We start from the raw sequence: 20,915 nt of genomic DNA, 5'->3' as shown, positions 1-20,915 counted from the left end.
TTGAGGACTCTCCTCTAAGTTTTTCATTTACTTCTCTATTGCCTGTTTATTTTGAGTGGGAGATCAGATTCCTTGACATGCCATTTTTCTTGAGGTTCTTATTCTGCCTATTTGGAAATGAGAGGAATAATAATACCGCAGAAAATTGCAATTATTTTTGTCAGTCATGTTGCTTGAACTCTGGGCCTGGGCACTGTCCCTGAGCTCTTCAGCTCAAGGCTACTGCCCTACTCCCGGAGCTGCACTTCCAGTTTTCAAGTAGTTAATTGGAGATAAGAGTCTCACAGACATCCCTTCCCAGGCTAGCTTTAAACTATCACTCTCAATCTCAACCTCCTGAGTAGCTAGGATTACAGGCATGAGCTACTAGAGCAGAAAATTACACTTTTAAGATAAGACCCAATCCAGTGCTCTATAGCTGCACAGACTATAGAGGTTCACAGTCTTAGATAGGTATTTTAATTCTCTCTATCCTTTTGTGCATTTAAAATCAGATTCAATACTACAACAAAACTTTGTTTTAACTCAAAAACCAGCCCAATCCCTATGAGATTTAAATCAGTCTGTACCTGCAGTATAATTGGATGAATACAGAAACAGTCTGGGTCAACAACAATCAATGGTAGATCCACGAACTATGTAAATCAAAGAAGGAGTGAAGAACCAGAAATAGAGAGGTATAATGAAAAGCAAAAGGAGAAAATAAGAGAAGGGTAATGTAGGTTTGGAAATGAATAGAGTAAAGATAACTGAGACTTAAAGTGACAGAAAGGACAAAAGAATGAATAAAAAAGTAAGACTTAAAAAAATAAAAAATAAAAGATAGAGATAAATATATAAAAGGTCAATAATTAAAACAACACCTTAGAATTGTGCAAATTTAAAGAAGCAATAGTAAGATTGAAAAATAGGGGAATGAGTAATGAAAATCTAATCTGCATGAAGTATGTACACAATGAAAGAGAAAGCCTACTAATTGCCATCTCTGTGTCTCTAGGAACGAACAGAACCACAATGAAGCAAAAAAAAGGAATAAAAGAATGGAGGAAAATGGGCAAAAGAGGAAAAAATAAAAACAACGAAAAAGCAGCAAAATTTGAAAACTTAAAACTAGGAAAAAATCTTCAGTTTATTTGAGTAAACTTAGGTCACCCCTGTACCCAGGATCCAAGTTCCCTGTGTTGATCAGCCATCCCTTGGCTCAGTTTTTCCAATCAGTTTGATTGAGTGGGCAGATAAAGCTCTGCCTTACAGACTTGGGGTTCCTATGACTGTCCTCACAGACCAATACACTGGCAGGACTATCTGCCTGGAGCCACTCCCACTCTTGACAGCTCAGCTGAGAGTGGCCAAGGGATGGGGCTGCCTGGGGAGAGGAATGCTGCCAAACCATGGGAGGAACCTTTATCTCCAGGGCAGGGAACTGATCCTTAGGCTGAGCTGACACTTGAAAGACTCATCCACACTTCCAAACATGGCGCTGCAGACACCACTTCTCAGGCTCCAGTTATTTGCAAGCTGGTTTGGCAGGGTCTTTGCCAGTAGCCAAGATGGTGCTATTCTCAGGTGGATAGGAAGGAGCTACCTTCCCAGTGCTGTTCTGTGAGGAGTGAGAATGTCTTTTGTAGGGCACTCATGGTTTCCCTTGTTTTTTGGAGCTGTGTGCGGTCTGCATCTGTCTGTACATCTCAGGATGCACTTTTCTGCTCACAGTCACCCAGTCTGCACCGCAAGTAAATGAAGAGCTCTATCCCCTTTGTCTTTGTGCTGCTGCTGCTGCTGCTCATGGTGTGGGCTCCAGACTGTCTTCCTAAGCAGGCTGCCTGACTTTTTCTTCTCTGATCAAGATCTCTGTACTGTTATAGTGTGACTCTTTAGTCATGAACTTTTTGCTAGAATGCTAAAACTGGTATCTTGGAGAGAACTCAGACTCAACCTGAACCTCCACCAGCTTCCCAGAATCCCTGAGAAATTTCTGTATTCATCTGAGATGTAATATTTTCAAGATTTTGTTAGAAGTCGTGAATATTCCTTTAGAGCCGAGAGAGGGCTCCCAGGGATACTCTGAGGGCCACAAATTACAAGAACGGACCACTTCAAACAGAAGGTTTTGTTTTCCTCTCAGAAGAAGGAATGGATAATGAGCAAATGTGGATGGGAAAAGGAGTTCTTGGAGATTGAGTGAGGACAGATGGGCTTGATGTGGCTGGAAGTCAACCAGGAGTTTGTGACAGCAAGGATTAGAATCTCTGCATGTCACTTACTGGGAGAATTTCCTACTGAGATCAGAGGCTCACAGATACCAGAGGGAAGCCAGCAATGTGCTGGAAAACTATATAGTCTGGGAGAAGTGGTCTGACTTATTGTAGACAGGCTTGCTGGCTTGTAGACACTTTGCACTAGCTGGAATCTCAGGAGTGCGGCGAGCTCCTCGACCAGCGAGGAAGAACGACCACCACGCGAGGATTCTTCTCAAATCATACTTTAATGGAGAGCCTTTTGATTGAAGGGGGAGCAGGAAGCGAAAAAGGGCTTGGGCAGGGAAATGCAGCTGCTTACATACAATAAAGGAACCCGGGGTTTTTTGCCATTGGTCGCTCCATTGCCAGGGCCGTTTTAAGGCTCGGGATTGGTCAGGCCTCTGACGTCATACGCGCAGACTCAGAGGAAAGAGCAAACGCTCTGCACACACATACCAGATAAGGAGAACTAAGAGGTTGTTTAGTGGCGGCCGCTCCGGCTCCCCACATCTCCCCCTTTCTTGTTTTGTTGCAGCAAGTCAACATACCTGTTGTGAAGAGAGTAGAGGTGCTGTCCTCCAAAGTAAAACTTGAGGTCCTACTCTAGAGGAGTGACCCAGGCGATCAACTCTGGATCCCTCCCCTTCAGGCCCTCTATCCCCTTTGTGGAGATGGGCTAGGGGCGCAGACCCATATGCTGACGCACATGCTCTCCCTAACCTGTTAGGGTCAGGAGTGGTACTTTGTCCAACATTTCACAACTCTTGGCTGCCTGTACTCCTATTCCTCGTGCAATAGACTAAGGTCTCGAGGGTGCAAAGGCAGTACAGGGCACTTTTAGTTGGTTTTTAAAGCTGCAAGCCAAATTTTGGGGAGAGTGTCCTTGCTCCAAGGCAGTGAGTGCATGAGCAATTAGTACTCTATCCCTTCTATTGCGAGATCTCATGCGACAGAGCAACCAGAGGCAAAAAATACAGGGCCCACAACAGGCTGCAACAAACACTCCTAGCCCAGCCCACTCCTTAACGAACGACAGGGAATGTTTTTACCCAATCTAAAACTTGTCCTGCTGTTATTGTGATCCTGGTCCTATTAACTAACATAATTTCTGATCTTAATTGAGTGGTTAGATTTTCAAACTGATCAGTCCATTGTCCTAGAAGCATTAGTCACGGGCATTGGTAATGGAAAGGCCTTCATCCGCGCCCACAAAATCCTCTCCTGGGCCATCACTGGATCTGCTAGTATTGCCACCAACATGAGAATAATCTTCATCGTCAGTGCCTTTCTCGGGTTCTCCTTCCACCTTTCGCGTCAATCGCAATGGGACACAAAGCGGTGTTTCCTGCTCCTGTGGAAAAACACAAACAGCTCCCCTGGATCTCCTTACTACGGGATCCGGTCCGCACCAATTATTTGTAATAACATCCTTCCATTTAACCATCTCAGTTATAATTTTTGGGTTTTGGGCAGCATGTCTATCTGCTGCTGACTTATCATCACTATTTAAAATTAAAAAATTTAAAGTAAAAAGTGCAAGGGAAAGTCTTTCCCTGGGAGATGCTCCTTCCGCAATTCCCCCTTTCTGTTTTTGAAGTATTTCTTTTAATTTTTTGTTGGTTCTTTCCACAATTCCTTGTCCTTGCGGATTGTATGGTAACCCTGTTGTATGGGCTACTTGCATTTGCGCACAAAAGGCGCGGAAACCATGAGAAGTATAGGCAGGGCCATTATCAGTTTTTAAGTGAAGGGGTTTTCCCCAGGCCGCCCAGGCTTCTAAACAATGTACTTTTACATGGGAAACCTTTTCTCCTGCCAAGGGTGTGGCATGTACTATACCAGAATAGGTATCCACTGAGACATGTAAATATTTTAATTTTCCAAATTCCGCTAAATGAGTAACATCCATTTGCCATAGGGCATTTGGTTTTAAGCCTCTAGGGTTTATCCCCACATTAGGAGAGGGGAGAAAAATCACACAAGACTGACAGGCTTTAACAATATTTCGTGCTTCATGTCTGGTTATATTAAATTTTATTCTAAGAGTATTACCAGGTACATGATATAACTGATGAAAAGTTTTTGCTGATTCTACAGAATCAATAGCCGTCAAAACCATGGCCCTAGTTGCCTGATCTACCTGGGCATTAGCCTTAGCCATGGGACCTGGCAACAAGGTATGAGCTCTCATGTGCCCTATATAAAAGGGATTCTTTCTTGCCAAAATAAGGGATTGAATCTGTAATAATATGTTAGAAACCATGCTGGCCTGCCTAATTGAGGCAGCGACTTCAAGAGAATTAACAGCATTAACAACATATTGTGAATCAGAAAAAAGATTAAAGGGCTCTTCAAATCTTTTAAACACCTCTAGAACCACCAGGCACTCCGTGACCTGGGGAACATCCGGTCGAAAATATAACACGACTGGATTTTGACCTTCCACCACAAAGGCACCCTGACCAGTTTTTGACCCATCAGTATAAATAGTCAAGGCTGTAGCCAAAGGCTTCTTAGAGGTAATAATAGCAAAATAAACCAAATTTCTCTCTACAAAGGCAAGCAAGGGATGCTTGGGATAATGGTTATCAATAATATTGGGAAAGGCACATAATAAAATCGCCCATATATCCACAGTGGCAGCCAAAGTTTCCACCTGATTCCTGGTATAGGGAATAATTAATTTATCAGGTATTTTAGCAAAATGCATCAAACAATACTTTAGGCCCAATAGGGCTTGAGTTGCAACAAGCTCAGGAAAATATTGAACAGTTCTTGCTCCAAGAGAATTACCATGAAGCCACCACAGAGGGCCGTCCTGCCATAAGACCCCTGTAGGATAATTCTTTGTCTTTAAAATACACAACATAAGTAATTGACCTGGATTATAACGACACACTTGAGCCTTAATTATTGCCTCTTCAATCCTTTTTAGGGCCGCAAAAGCCTGTGGGGTAAGTTTTCGTGTAGATGTGACATCCGGGTTACCTTCCAAAATGGAAAATAAAGGAAGTAATTCTGCTCGAGGAATGTTTAAATATCCTCGGATCCAGTTGATGTCTCCCAACAGTTGCTGAAAATCATTGAGTGTCTTTAGGTGGGCAGTTCGAATAGAAATTTTTTGAGGTCGAATAAAGGCAGGAGTAACAATGGCACCTAAGAATTTTACCACCTTAGATTGTTGTACTTTATCAGGGGCAATAATAAGCCCTCTCTGTTCAAGTAGGGAAACCACCTGTTGATAGGCTCTATGAAGTACCTCAAGAGAGGGAGCAGCTAGCAGGATATCATCCATATAATGAATGATTTTTACCAGGGGAAACTCCTGTCTAACTGACAGCAGGGCCGAATCCACAAACAGTTGACAAATAGTCGGGCTATTAGCCATGCCTTGAGGCAAGACCTTCCACTGATACCGGACATCTGGCTGTTCATGATTAACAGAGGGCAACGTAAAGGCAAAACGTTCTCTATCCTCAGGGCAAAGGGGTATTGAGAAGAAGCAATCTTTAATGTCTAAGGTCAACACAGGCCAATCTCGGGGCAGTGCTGAAAGTAGAGGAAGTCCTCTCTGGACTGGTCCCATGATCTGCATTTGCGCGTTTACTGCCCTTAAGTCATGTAACAATCTCCACTTGCCAGAAGCCTTTTTAATAACAAAAATGGGTGTGTTCCAGGGAGATACAGAGGGCTCGACGTGTCCCAATTTTAACTGTTCCTCAACTAAATTTTTTGCAGCTTCCAATTTTTCTTGTGAAAGGGGCCACTGGGGGACCCACACTGATTTCTGAGTCAACCAGGGTATGGGTACCGCATTATTGATGGAAGCTTTTGTTTCAGTGGCCCCTAGGAAAAACCCAATCCTTTCCTATTAAATTTTGGAGCAGGCTCAACGGGTTCTGGGCGTCCCTGAAGACATCTGCCAAGCCCTTGAGTTGGAACATATCCCTGCTGTTTCATGATGTTTTGACTAACTTCTGAATAATCATTAGTCAGTTTAAGTTTTAATTGTTGTTGCACATCCCGTCCCCAAAGATTAACAGGGACGTCGATTACAAACGGTTGGATTGTTCCCTGTTGGCCTTCTTCAGTTCTCCACACTAACTCTTTAGCACTGACACAGGGAGCATTAGCATATCCAAGTCCTTGTAAAGTTTGAGAAGATTTTTGTAATGGCCACTGCTTGGGCCAGGCCTTTGATTGAATAATGCTCCGATCGGCTCCGGTATCTACCAGGCCAAGAAAGGACTTTCCCTCTATTAGTAGGGATAGCATGGGTCTCTGGTCCAATTCCATCGACAGGCACACAAGATCAATCCCTGTGGAGCCTAAGCCTGCGGCTCCCCTTTCCTTTTGTAGTGAAGGAAGGTTTTCATGTTTTGAAGGTAGAATTAAAAGCTGGGCAATCCTATCTCCCGGGGCTATAGAGATTACTCCGTAAGGGGAGTGGCACAAAACCTTGATTACTCCTGAATAGTCAGAATCTATAACGCCCGGGAAAATTATTAGTCCTTTTAAGGTGGAGGAGGAGCGCCCTAACACCAATCCCACCGTGCCTGTTTCTAATGGTCCAGTTACATTAGTATCCAATATTTGTACTCCCATGGCTGGAGTTAAGACCAATCCGGAGGAGGCACAGAGGTCCAGCCCTGCGGAGCCTGGGGTTGCCCTTCTGGCCGGACTGGCTGCTGCAGGCTGGGAACAGGTGCCGGAGTCTGAAGTGCCCCATAAATTTGCGGGCCCTGGGGACGGGGGCCCCTTATCCCGTTTTTTGGCTCCTGGTCTGCACTAAGAGAAGGAATGGGCTGTCCATTAATATCTTTTACTGACTTGCATTCATTGGCCCAATGTTTTCCCTTCTTGCACCTAGGACATGTTCCTGGCATCTTTTGAACTCCCTGAGGACCCTGGGGAGCAGTTCTGGGACACTGGCGTTTAAAGTGTCCAAGTTGGCCACATTTGAAGCATCCTTTACCTTTAGAGTCCTTGGCCGCTTGGGTGGCTGACGATACAGCTGCAGCCAGGCCTGCATTAGTTAATGGCCCCCCTATTTCCCTGCAAGCTTTTATCCATGCTTCCAGGCCCTTTTCCTTGACCGGCATAATAGCTGTCTGACATTCCTTTGTACATTGCTCAAAAATAATTTGTTGGACAACTGGCATAAAGGCTTCAAGATTTTCAAAAACGCGCTCCGCCGTTTCGAGCACACGGGCCACAAAATCGGAGAATGGCTCCGTGACAGCTTGAGTAACTTTGGTGAGGCTGCCCGTGACCTGGCCTTTGTTTGGGATTGCCCTCCAGGACTTGTAAAAAACCTCATTTATTTGTTTATAAACATCCCAGGGGAAATTTGTCTGATCGGCAGCCCATTGTCCTTGCCCTAGGAGCATGTCCACGGTCCACTCGGGCCGCCCTTCTTGTACATTTACTCTATATTGAGCCTGAGCTCTGTCCATAACTATAGACCTGAAGTCAAGGAACTGTCCATAATTGAGGCATGTCCGCGCGACCTCATACCAATCATTAGGTGTCATAGCATTAGCAGTTAGTCTTCTAAGCAAGGCAGTGGTATAACTGGCCGCAACTCCATAATTACGTACTGCCTCCATCAAATCCTTTAACTGTTTATAGGAGACTGGTTCAAAGGTCCTCTCCTGGGTAACTGGGTTCTCAAAAACTGGGAACGCAGCCGCCAGGCGGGACCACGTGCTTCCTTTTATGAAATGACTTTTTCCCGCCGCCACAGGATAAGGCGGGGGCGCAGAGGGCATGGCTCTCTCTTGTTCATTTCCTTTAGACACTCCGGCCAGAAGAGGTCGCTGAACTCCATACCTACCCTCCTCATACCTAGCAGCCGCCTCCTCCAAGCCTTTTCCCTCTTTCGGGTCCTGTTCCTCATCTGAATTGTTAGTCACTTCCTCATCTGAGTTGCTTAACTCCTCATTTGAATCGTTTAGCTCCTCATCTCTAGACTCCCTTATTTGTAAAAGTTGAAACCTGCCCGGATCCGGGTAAGACCGCCTTGGGGGCGGCTCCATTGTTCTTATGCCTTGGTCCTCCTTATCTCCCTCCTGCCCGGTATCTTGAAAGGGTGCGTCCACCCTCTGTTCTTTGACATAAAGTCTCCCTTTTTTATTTTCTTTCCCTTTTCTTTTTGGCCTACCTTTTTCCTCCCCATTTGATTCTGCCTCGGAGAGACTATCCTGGTGCTTCCTCAATGTCCTACTGGCTCTCTTAACAATCTGTAAGTTGCCGCAACGCAGACAAATGCAACAAAAACACACCAGCAGCAAGCAAGGAAGGACAACAGCAAGCACCCAGAATTGTACCCAAAGAAACAGCATATCCGGGGATCTCAGCTGATCAGGCTGATACTTACCGACGTCTCCTCTCCGTATGTTGAGTTCTGAATCCTCCTCGGCCTTTTCGCTTGTCGTCCTGTCTTCCCAAGGTCCCGGGTTTTCGGCACCAGTTGCGGCGAGCTCCTCGACCAGCGAGGAAGAACGACCACCACGCGAGGATTCTTCTCAAATCATACTTTAATGGAGAGCCTTTTGATTGAAGGGGGAGCAGGAAGCGAAAAAGGGCTTGGGCAGGGAAATGCAGCTGCTTACATACAATAAAGGAACCCGGGGTTTTTTGCCATTGGTCGCTCCATTGCCAGGGCCGTTTTAAGGCTCGGGATTGGTCAGGCCTCTGACGTCATACGCGCAGACTCAGAGGAAAGAGCAAACGCTCTGCACACACATACCAGATAAGGAGAACTAAGAGGTTGTTTAGTGGCGGCCGCTCCGGCTCCCCACACAGGAGGATACTGTGTTTTGTGCCAGCACAGTAAAAGATCATGTTGAAAAATAAAGACCAGGGAGCCCCGGCAGCTGGTCCTTGTGGGACTTTGTTTGGAGATCAATAATGTCACTGCACTAAGGGCAGGCAAGGCACTTTGCCAAGTCAACCTCCCTGTGTGCTTACTCTGATCCAAAAAGAAGGAGACAAGACACGATCTGAGCTCTATAGGGGAGTTCCATTTCTTGTGAGACATTTGGAAATATTATCCAATAAATTCAAAAATTTTAAAGGGTTAAATATCATGTTATGTGAATTCAGATGTGAAACGTTGTTGGTGATGATGACGATGATGATGATGATGATGATGATGATGATGATGATGATAAGGAGGAGGAGAAGGAGGAGGTGATCCTTAGTGATAATGGTATCATTTAAAAATTAACTGGTCAGTTGGAAGATGGCGCCGAGACAATAGAGACACTGCCTAGCTCTCTCCCACAAAAAGAGAGAACCAGGGAATCCCACTAGCCAACTACGTGAAGAAATCCACAACAACAAACTCAAGAAGCAATGGAGAAGGACTCAAACTGGAAAAGAAATCCAGATAAAGCTTACATCCAACTTTCTCAAAGAATTCCAAACGCAAGGACCCCTCCCCCACCCCTCGCCGCTGGCTCCAATGCGGGAAAGCTGCAGCAAAGGGAGCCGGGCCGGGCAGCCTTGACCGCGCAAAAACCAGAATAGACCGGGCCAGCAAGCGTCAGAAGCCAGGTGCAGGAACCAACGTAGACCAGACCAGCAAGCAGCAGAACCCAGACGTGGACCACAGGCAGCGGCAGAGATCCGAGGGGAGTGAACGATTTTCCAACACCACAGAGCAGCCCACAGCCAAACGCAGAGGAGTGAGTAGCCCAACGGGTATCCCAGCGTGACTCCAAACCCACTGGGGAAGCAGAGCTGGTGCCAAACTATATAGAACTTAACTCAGACCCCTCCACCTTGCCCGAGAAAGACTGGCAGGAGCAGGGGGGCAAGGAATTTAGAATCCTGTCCCTTCCCTCAACAGCCCCCTCCCCCAGGCCATTGACTGGAGACTGACAGGTGGGCGGGCGCTAAGACCCAGCACCCCACCAATGGAGGTGGAGGTGCCCCTGCTCCCACCCATTCAACAGGTTCCTCCCCCAGGCCTCTGACTGGAGACTGACAGGCGGGCGGGTGCTAAGACCCAGCACCCCACCAAAGTGGGTAGAGGTGTCCCTTGCTCCCACCCGCCTAACAGGTTCCTCTCCCAGGCCACTGGGTCTGGAGATTGGGGGGCGCTGAGAACCTGCTTTCCAACAGCGGGTGGAGTGTGCAGAAGTCTAGGAGCCAGCATCTGTCCCACCTAAGTCTTGAGCCGGGCACCCTCCAGCTGGGAATCCCCAGCGAGACAGCACCAAGGGGGCCCCCACAGTCACAGACTCTCGGCCAAAGTGGCGGAAACACAGCAGGGAACTGAAGTGCAGACCAGTAGCCAAGCTCACCTTCTGAGAGTCAGAAAGGCGCGGCTCGGCCCTCGTAGCCCACGTCCTCGGCTGGGCGCCGTCCCCGGGAATAGAGCGGACACCAGCTGGCCTACCTGAGAGCCCTTGGAAACCCCCAAACTTCAGACACTTGGCCAGGGCCCTGCCCCTGGAAACAGCGCAGGAAAACCAACCATCTGCCCAGCGGGCTGAGACTGAAGCTCGCAAACCCATCCTATGGCCGAACACCTGCAAAAACTGCAAACTCTGACCTAGTCAGCAGCAGAATCAATTTGGCTGAGAACCAAAGGTTTACACGGATTCCCAGAACCACCAGTCCCAATCCAAGTAAAGACCGCCACCTACCGACCACAGAGCAAACCTACAACAACAGTTCTCGATGCCTAGGAGAGCGCAAAGACGAATTACGACATACAGAAATAATCAAAGTCCCACACAAAGCCCAAAAAGAAACAAAAGCGAAGGGACGAGTGAGATGTCACCATCCCAAGAAATGATACCTGAAGAGACACGAAATATGACTCAAATCAAGGAGATGATTTTGGAAATGACAAATGAAATTAAGGCTGAATTCCAAAAACAAAAGCAAGAAATTTCCAAGGAACTCTTCGAATTCAAAAGAGAATTGGAGGGGCGGGAGTTTGGCCTAGTGGTAAAGTGCTTGCCTAGCATTCATGAAGACCCGGGTTCGATTCCTCGGCACCACATACACAGAAAAAAAAGCTGGAAGTGGTGCTGTGGCTCAAGGGTAGAGCTCTAGCCTTGAGAAAAAAAAGTCCAAGGAGTGTGCTTAGGCTGTGAGTTCAAGCCACACAACGGGCAAAAAAAAAAGAGAGAAGTGGAAGAAAAGTTCAATGTCCTCTCAGCAGACATGATCCACAATTCAAGTAAAAATGGAGGCATTAAGCAGCTGATTGACTGAGATGGAGAATAGGACATCAGGAAAAGGAAGATAAAACACAAAAGCTGGAACAGAGAATCATCACCTTGGAAAGTTTAGTCAGAATTCACCAGAGAACTCCAGGACCTGGCAGATGCAGCCAAGAAATCTAATCTTCCTATAATAGGGATTGATGAGGGTGCCGAATTCCAGGACAAAGGAATGCAAACCTTATTCACCAAAATCATAGCTGTGATCTTCCCCAACCTCAAAAGGGAAAATACTCACATTATTGAAGGTTTCAGGACTCCAAACAGGCAAGATTCTAGAAGGAACTCATCTAGACATATCATAATAAAGACACTAGGCCGGAATACCAAGGAATTGATCTTAAATGCTGCAAAAACAAAGAAAGAGCTATACTACAATGGGAAAAGAATTAGAATTACAGAAGATCTCTCCACACAAATCCTAAACGCAAGAAAAGCTTGGAAAACATCATTCATGTCCTGAAGACCAACAACTGCCAACCCAGACTGATATATCCAGCAAAACTAGCATTTACATTTGAGAGAGAAACAAGAATATTTCAGTCCAAAGAGAAGCTTTATGAATATGTGCACACTAAACCAGCGTTATAAAAATATTAATTAATCGAGAACAAATTGCAGAACATCAAGAACCCCCATCAATAAGCAAAGATCTATAATTCACTAAACACAAAAGGGGAAAAAAGAGAGAGAAAGAAACTTAGAAGTAATGACAAAGGACACTGACCACTTTTGGCTGAACAATCCAATCAAAAGACACAGAGTAGCAGACTGGATTAAGAAACACCACCCATCCCTATGTTGCCTCCAAGAGACCCACCTCACTGCCAAAGACAGAAACAAATTCCAAGTGAAAGGATGGAAATGAATTTTCCACTCCAATGTACCATGCAAAAATATCAGGAGTAGCAATCTTAATCTCCGACAAAATTAACTTCTCAGTAAAATCAGTACATAAAGTTAGAGACGGCCATTACATATTAGTAAAGGGTACAATCCATACCCACAATATTACAGTTATAAACATTTACTCCCCCAACACAGGAGCACCCAAATTCGTCAAACAAACTGTCTTAGAATTACAGAACAAGATAGACTCAACACAATCATAGTGGGAGACCTCACTACACCACTCTCAACAAAGGACAGGTCAACTCAACAAAAGTTAAACAAAGACAGCATTGACTTAAACGACACCATAGCCCAGCTGGGCTTAACAGATATACACAGAATCTTCCATCCAACGGTGAAACGTTATACATTTTTTTCTCAGCAGTACACGGAACACACTCCAAAATAGATCACATAATAGTTCATACAGAAAACTTAAGCTGTTACAAGAGGACTGATATAATCCCATGCATTCTATTAGACCACAGTGGAGACAGACTAATTCTGAACAATGCAGTCAAAGTCAAAAAACAATCAATCACATGGAAACTGAACAACACACTTCTGAATATCTCCTGGGTAACAGATCAGATCAGAAAAGAAATTAAAAACTTCCTTGAATGTAATGACAATCAAGAGACATCACAAAGGAACTTATGGGACACTAGGAGCACATATTAAAAAGACAGGAGAACAGCGTGTAAATAACCTAAAAACACATGAGATGACTAGAGGAGCAAGAAAAAGTTAATTCTAAAACAACTGGAAGGACAGAAATAACAAAAATAAAATCAGAAATATCAGAGATTAAAATAAGATCTACTATACACAGAACTAATAAATCAAAAACTTGGTCCTTTGAGTCAACAAAATAGAGAGATCCCTGGCATGATTAATCAAAAAAAGGAGAGGGGAGATTCAAATAAACAAGATTAGAGACCCCACGGGAAAAATCACAACCAATATCCAAGAAATTCAGTCCATAATAAATAAGTACTACCAGGGCCTATATTCAAAGAAACAAGAAAATCTAGTAGAAATGGATGATTTTTAAATAAATATAGGCTCCACACACTGAACAATGAAGAGGTAAACAAATTGAACAAACCAATCTCTTACAATGAAATTGTGGAAGCAATCAGGGAAATGCCAACCAAAAAGAGCCCAGGTCCAGATGGTTTCACTGCGGAATTCCACAAGACGTTTAAAGATGAAATAACACCTATACTCTTGAAACTCTCCCAGAAGTAGAAATAGAAGGAGCAATACCAAACTCATTTTATGAAGCTAATATTACTCTCATTCCCCAACCAGGGAAAGACCCAACAAAATAAGAAAACTACAGACCTATCTCTAATAATAACACAGACGCAAAACTCCTCAATAAAATGTTAGCCAACAGAATCCAGAAACAAATTTAAAAAAATCATACACTATGATCAAGTAGGCTTCATCCCACAGATGCAAGGCTGGTTTAACATTCGCAAATCAATCAGTGTAATACATCACATCAATAGAGCTAAGGATAAGAATCATATGATAATATCTCTGATGCATAGAAGGCATTCGGCAAAATACAACACCCATTCATGTTGAAAGCACTGGAAAAAAATAGGAATAAGAGGTACATCTCAAAATAGTGAAAGCTATATATGAAAAACCTACAGCCAGAATTATACTAAATAGTGAAAGACTGGAACCATTTACCGTGAAATCAGGAACTAGACAAGGATGCCTACTCTCTCCACTTCTCTTCAATATAGTACTGGAACCCTTAGCCAGAGCAATAAGGCAAGAAAAGTATATCAAAGGGATCCACATAGGGAAAGATGAAATTAAATTATCCCTATTCGCAGACGACATGATCCTCTACCTGACTGACCCAATAAGTTCCACTCCCAAACTCCAAGAATTAATAAACCACTTTGGCAAAATGGCAGGATACACAATTAACCTTCAGAAGTCAGTAGCCTTCTTGTACACCAACAATACACAAACAGAAGTCCAAATCAAGAAAATGATCCCATTCGCAATAGCCCCCAAAAGAAAAATATACTTAGGAATTAACTTAACCAAAGATGTAAAGGAATTATTCAATAAAAACTATAAAAGCCTAACGAAGGAAATTAAAGAGGACACTAGGAAATGGAATGACATCCCATGCTCATGGCTAGGGAAAACCAACATAGTGACAATGGCTATACTGCCAAAACTGATATACAATTCAATGCAATCCCCATCAAATTCCCAAAGACATTCTTTACTGAAATAGAAGACATAATCCAAAGATTCATATGGAACAAGAAAAGACCTAGAATAGCCAAAACAATTCTAGGCAAAAAGAGCAATTCTGGAAGTATTACAATACTAGACTTCAAACTCTACTATAGAGCCATAATAACAAAAACCACCTGGTATTGGCACAAAAACAGACAAGAAGATCAGTGGAACAGAATAGAAGACCCAGAAATAGAACCACATACCTATAGGGAACTTGTATTTGACAAAGGAGCCAAAGATATACAATGGAACAAACACAGTCTATTCAATTATTGGTGCTGGCAAAACTGGGCAGCCACATGCAGAAAACTGAAAATTGACCCTAGCCTTTTGCCATGCACAAGCATTAACTCAAAGTGGATCAAAGACCTCAATGTTAGACCGGAAACCGTGAAAATGCTACATGATAGAGTAGGAGAGACACTGGAACTCATAGGCACAGGCAAAAGATTCCTGAACAGAATCCCAGGGTCACAACAGATTGGAGAGAGACTTGATAAATGGGACTACCTAAAAATAAAAAGTTTCTGTACAGATTAAAGCATAGTCACAAAAGTAGAGAGACAGCCAACCAACTGGGAAAAGATATTAACCAATAATACATCTGACAAATGCTTAATATCCAGTATATACAGGGAACTCAAGAAGCAAATCCCCCCCAAACCCAACAATCCAATCACTAAACGGACAAGGGAACTAAAGAGAGACTTATCAGAAGAAGAGATTAAAATGGCAGAAAAGCATATGAGAACATGTTCAACATCTATGGTCATAAAGGAAATGCAACTAAAAACAACCCTAAGATACCACCTTACCCCAACAAGAATGGCCAAGATTTTGAACTCAGACAATGACAGTTGCTGGCAGGGTTGTGGAGAAAAAGGAACCCTACTACATTGCTGGTGGGAATGTAAGCTAGTTCAGCCACTCTGGAAAGCAGTGTGGAGGTTTCTCAAAGAACTGAAAATAGACTTTCCCTATGATCCCGCCATACCATCTAGGCATCTACCCTGAACATCATAACCCAAGATATGATAAGGACACCTGCTCAGCTATGTTCATCTCTGCACTATTCACAATAGCCAGGCGATGGAAACAATCCAGATGCCCTACTGCAGATGAATGGATACAGAAAATTTGGTGTATATGTATACAATGGAATTCTACATAGCCAACCCACAAGATAAAATAATGGCATTCACAGGGAAGTGGATGAATCTAGAGCAAATCATGTTGTGTGAGACAAGTCAAGATCTAAGGAACAAAAGGCTCATGGTATCCATAATATGTGGCTATTAAATCCAAAGAGTACAAGAGCGAGGACTCAATATTTGCATACCCAATGCTATGGACATAGTAATGGAAATATAAACATAACTATATAGATATAAAAACCTATGACTCTATAGGCATGTTTTATTTCATAAATTAATATGTTTCTATGACATACAAACCTTTAGCCTAATTTTGATTAAGTTCTAAAAACTAAGTTCCAGTGATTGTATATAGAGATTCCCTTCTTGAATACTTGTTTGTTAAACTTGTCATTTTAAATATGATCTAAAAATAAATGTTAATAAATTCTTTAATAAAGAAAAGAAAAGCACTAAAAATTGTCTTCCTTTTAAGGATCCAAGCTATTTACAATTTGAAACATAAAGATTACTTAGGACTTTAAGATTTCTGATACTCAAAACATTGATGGTCTACAAATGCTGAAGAGAACCTATGTGTCCCAATTCTAAAAAATAATATTGAAATTTTCTTTATGCTTTAAAGTTTTTTGGACATTTTCATGTTTATAAATAATTTTCTTTACAATCCTGTAATTTTTAAAAGTCAATACATCTGTATAATATTTTAAAATATAAAAACAGAATATAAAACAGAAAACAGAACAAAACAAAAAAAATAGAACTTAATTATGCTTGAATGTGTGTTTTTCCAATTCAGAATACTAGTGAGAAAAGTCAGATTGCATTTCAGAGAGGGAAAGTGGAAGTTTACAAGTCCACTCTTGCTTATTTAAGTCCAAACAAGTCTTTCCCTGTTTCAGAGCTGTTTGTCTCTCTTAGCCAAAGTTCTGTCTCGTAATTGTCCCAGGGCATCTATTGTATGGGCTATGAGGATTACTTCCAGTATAAGTAAAGCATTTAAGATTGCTCCTAAGGTGCCATTAAAATTCATTTTTAATTTTATTTTTATTATCTTTAAGTAGTTGTACAAAGGAATTACCATTTTACCAGCCAGTTTATGAGCAAGATGTTTCTGGATCATTGTTACCTTAATCATCTTCCTTCCTCATTCCTTTTAACCCAACCCCTCCCCTTAGTTATCTTAATTTCATCATAGATGCATGGAATAGGATTGCTGCATTCTTCCCAACTCCTTCCTCTCCAGTAAATTTCTTATCAAATCTTCATGTGAAAAAAATTAACTGGTCATATAAAGAAGTTAAAATTCTATTCATCACACTTAATATTTGATAAGGGAGCCAAAAACACAGGATGGAATAAACACAACCTCTTCTACAAATGGTCCTAACAGAATTGGCTGTGCATATGCAAAAAACTTCAGCACAGTTCTTACATATCATTCTGTCCAGAATAAATTCTAAATGGATCAAAGACTTTAATTTAAGGTTGGATATCATGAAAATATTACAGAAAAAGGGTGCAGGAAATACTAGGGCCCCTAAGCATGGGTTGAAACTTCCTAAGTAAAGATCCATAATTGGAACAAAAGAAAGGATAAATGAATGGGATTACATCAAACTGAAGAGTTTCTGCACTTCAAAAAAACATAGCTAGCAAGATAAATAGAAAGCACGCAAAATGGGAGATTTTTACTAGCTATGTGTGAGTCAGGGCCTCATGTCTAAAATATACTTAGAGTTCTTTCTCTGTGGAAATGGTGGTGGCAGAGGTAACCGTGGAGAAGGTAAGCAACACAAGCAGCAGCTGGGAAGCGGGGATAGTGATAGCAGTAGGGACTGTCAAAGGACAAGCAGTGGCAATGGTGGCCAGGGGTGATGGGAAGCTTCAGGTATAGCAGGAAGCAAAGGCAGTGGAGACAAGCAGAGGCATCAGATACAAGCTTCAGTAGTGGAGGAATGCATCTGTTCCATAGAATCTGAGCTGGTTCAGGACAGAGGCCAGGCCTATCCTCCCTGCCCTGCTCTCACTGCACCTTGTTCTACTCCTCCCCCTCACCCCAGCTGTGCAGTAATGGAAAGGAATGAATCACTTGTTTAAAAAAACTGGAGAAGGGTCAGAAGTGTAGCCTAGCAGTAGAGTGTTGGCACAACATGCATGAAACCCTGGGTTTGACTCCTTGGTACCACATACATAGAAAAAGCTGGAAGTGGTGCTGTGGCTTAAGTGGCAGAGTGCTAGTCTTGAGCTAAAAGTATCTAAGGGCAGTGCCCAAGCACTGAGCTCAAACCCTAGGAGTGGCAAAAGACCTTGAGGTAAAAGTAGATACCCTGAAAACTTTACAAGAAGGAATAGGAGATACACCAAATCTCCTTAGCACAGGTGGAAAGTTTCCTAATAAAGACCCCAAGACACAACAAATTAAAGGAAGTTTGGATAAATGGGACTGCATTAAACTGCAGAGCTTCTGTATGGCAAAGGACATAGCTAGCAAGTTATATAGAAAGCCCACAGACTGGAAGAAGATCTTCACTAGCCATACAACAGACAAAGACCTCGTATTAAAATATATCTACAGCTGAAAAAAAATGAAACTCACCAGGAGGGAGCTATCTGACTGCCAAGATCATTGTATAGACTTGAGGTCATATCAGTGCCAAACCAGAGGCTACACATAAGCTGCATGAGCTCTTTCTGTGGCTAGGTGTCCATTCCAGTGCACTCCTCTAGCATCCACTCTGTGTGGTGTTTGTGGTCAGCTCAGTAATCGGCAATCACTATCATGTGAGGTCCAGGGGCCTCTACGTGCATCTGCACAAGGCCATGATGACGTGAGGCCTAGGGGCTTGTGCAGGGAACTGCTCAGGCCACAGTGAGAGATGCAGAATCTCTGTTAAAGGCAGGCCTTTGTCCTGATTGCCCCACCAGCTGGGCTCTTTTCTTGCTCTCACAAAATGCTCTTCCTACAGGATGTGATCTGGAACTCTGCAGGGCAGTCTCTTGTGCTTAGGAGAGTTTAGGTGGAAAGGGGACCAGACACAGAAAGAACTGAGGATGCCCCACCTCCTTCTGTCCCATGGAGCCAGACGGGCTTCTCTCACCTGAGACTCTGATGATGGTCCTTAACTCTGTCCAGAATAAAGGCTCAGCTTTGACTACTGCCTGTGGTGAACACCCTACACTCACTTCAGAGTAGTTTGAATGTGGAGCAAGGAGTCTTATCTTCAGAGACAGATAGCAGAGCTGACAAAATCAGCCATCTATGCCATATTTGTCACCAATTAATAATCACCCCATGCCTCCCAAAGCAGGGCCCAGTCTGGAGCTTAGTCTACTTGTAACTGGCCTAGAAGTATGGTGGCAGAGCCTCAGTGGCAAAATCTGAACCAAATAAATCACTCACACACTAATCTTCACTCACAGACTAATCTTCTGTGCTTTCTTTTGAGGAATTATTCTCCTGGGGAGAGGTCAGTCATAGCTTACATGGTCATGCCAGCTTTCTGGGTCGAGGATTGGAGTGAATGGCTGATCTATTCTGGCTCTGAAGTGAGGATTTGTCACACATGGTGTGCAGTGTGTGACTTTCTGAGACACAGGGATGAGAAAGGACACTTGGTGATTGCATAGGACAATGTGATACCAAGCCTGACCCATGCTCCATGGCCCATTCTACCTGCTACCCTTTCCCCCTGGGTAAGAGCATGGAGAAAAAGCTGCTCTGAGGAAGCCAGGCTGCATATCTTCATGCATCCACATGGAGGACTTAGACATCTCATTCAGACAAATACTCCACAGCACTCACGTTTGAGATCCCTGAATTTCTCCTTGGGTTTGGTGCCTTCAACATCGCCCTACCCCATGTTCTTCTATGTTTTAGAACTTGTAAATCCCTACTGGTGAAGGATACATGCCAGTCATCATTTGATCCCCCTTATGAATTTGAGACCCTTTCTCTACTGCCTGTCTTCCTGAACCACTCTTTTACCTATCAGGATAGAAGAGGTTTCCTTGTAAGCACACACAACCAGGCCAATGGATCAACATGGAATGCTATCTTTGTTTGTACTCTATATGGAAACACCAAGTTTTGTGGGAAAGCAAGGTGGCACATTTGCCACTTCCCTCCTCTCCTTGGACTTTCTTCACTCAAACATGAATTTGTACTCTCAGGCAACAAGGTTAGAGGCTAGGGTTGAGTAAGTCATCCCAATTGTCTAGTGGTAAAGGAAATGCCAGGACATGTCCTCAGGAAAAATTTTTCTGTGGCTGGGCATTAGTAACTAGTGCCTGTAGCCATAGCTACCGAAAAGAATGAGATGTGAGGATCATGATTCAAAGATAGTTTGAGCATGAATCTCTGTGAGATTCCAATTTAACAGTATAAAAAGGTGAATGTGGTGCTATGGATTAAATGGAAGAGTGTTTGCCATGAGAAAATAAGCTCAGGGACAGTGCTTGTGTGTGTATACACGCGCACACGCACACACAGAAAAATGTCCTGATATCTCTGGAGGCAGTCTAGAAAAACTGACTAGGAAACACAGCTAAATATTCTTAGAAAATTGGGCCATAGGAGTGTGAACATGTATATGAAGGGGACCTAAGGATGTGCCATTAGATAGTGACTGACAAGTTTTAACTTAGGACCATGGAGTGAATTGGCTGCAGAAGGGCGGATTGGCAGGGCGGGACTTGAAGGATGTGATAGTACTGTTCCCTGGCCATCTACTCTAGCTGCTGGAGGGCAATTTCACACAAGTTAAACCAGTAGTTGTAGGAGAGACTTGTCTCTATCTCCAAATCAGACACTAACACCCACTTTTTTCTGTGCCAAACACCCTTGTTTCATCCCTTCCATCTTTTCTATATATTCCTGATGCTCTGTCAGATACCTTAGGATATGGAATGGGATATCAACAAGTATAAATTTCCAAGATGAGGAAATACAAACAACGAACAATTCTAAGTAACTTTGGTGTATCAGTGTGGTAACGCAAGGGGTAGGTATTGAGTCCAGAGAAAGTACTGGTTCTAAAGTGGGAAATGAAGGTGAACTGCACTCACTATTACTAATTGGAGACACTGCCAGTAGAGAGAGATCAAGG

The 20,915-nt window shown here is 43.3% G+C and overlaps 1 protein-coding gene across 1 annotated transcript in view; it reads right to left on the bottom strand.

The window, feature by feature from the left end:
- LOC150040914 (uncharacterized) overlaps positions 1–20,915 on the bottom strand; it is a 48,109-nt gene that overhangs the window by 22,822 nt on the left and 4,372 nt on the right. The gene's annotated exons all lie outside the window — the stretch shown is intronic.

Source organism: Megascapheus bottae, chromosome X, assembly GCF_031878675.1.
Source record: "Megascapheus bottae isolate mThoBot1 chromosome X, mThoBot2.hap1, whole genome shotgun sequence".
In the NCBI taxonomy this organism is placed as follows: domain Eukaryota; kingdom Metazoa; phylum Chordata; class Mammalia; order Rodentia; family Geomyidae; genus Megascapheus; species Megascapheus bottae.
The sequence above is the reverse complement of the archived record's forward strand: the minus strand, read 5'-3'. Positions and strand labels throughout refer to the sequence as shown.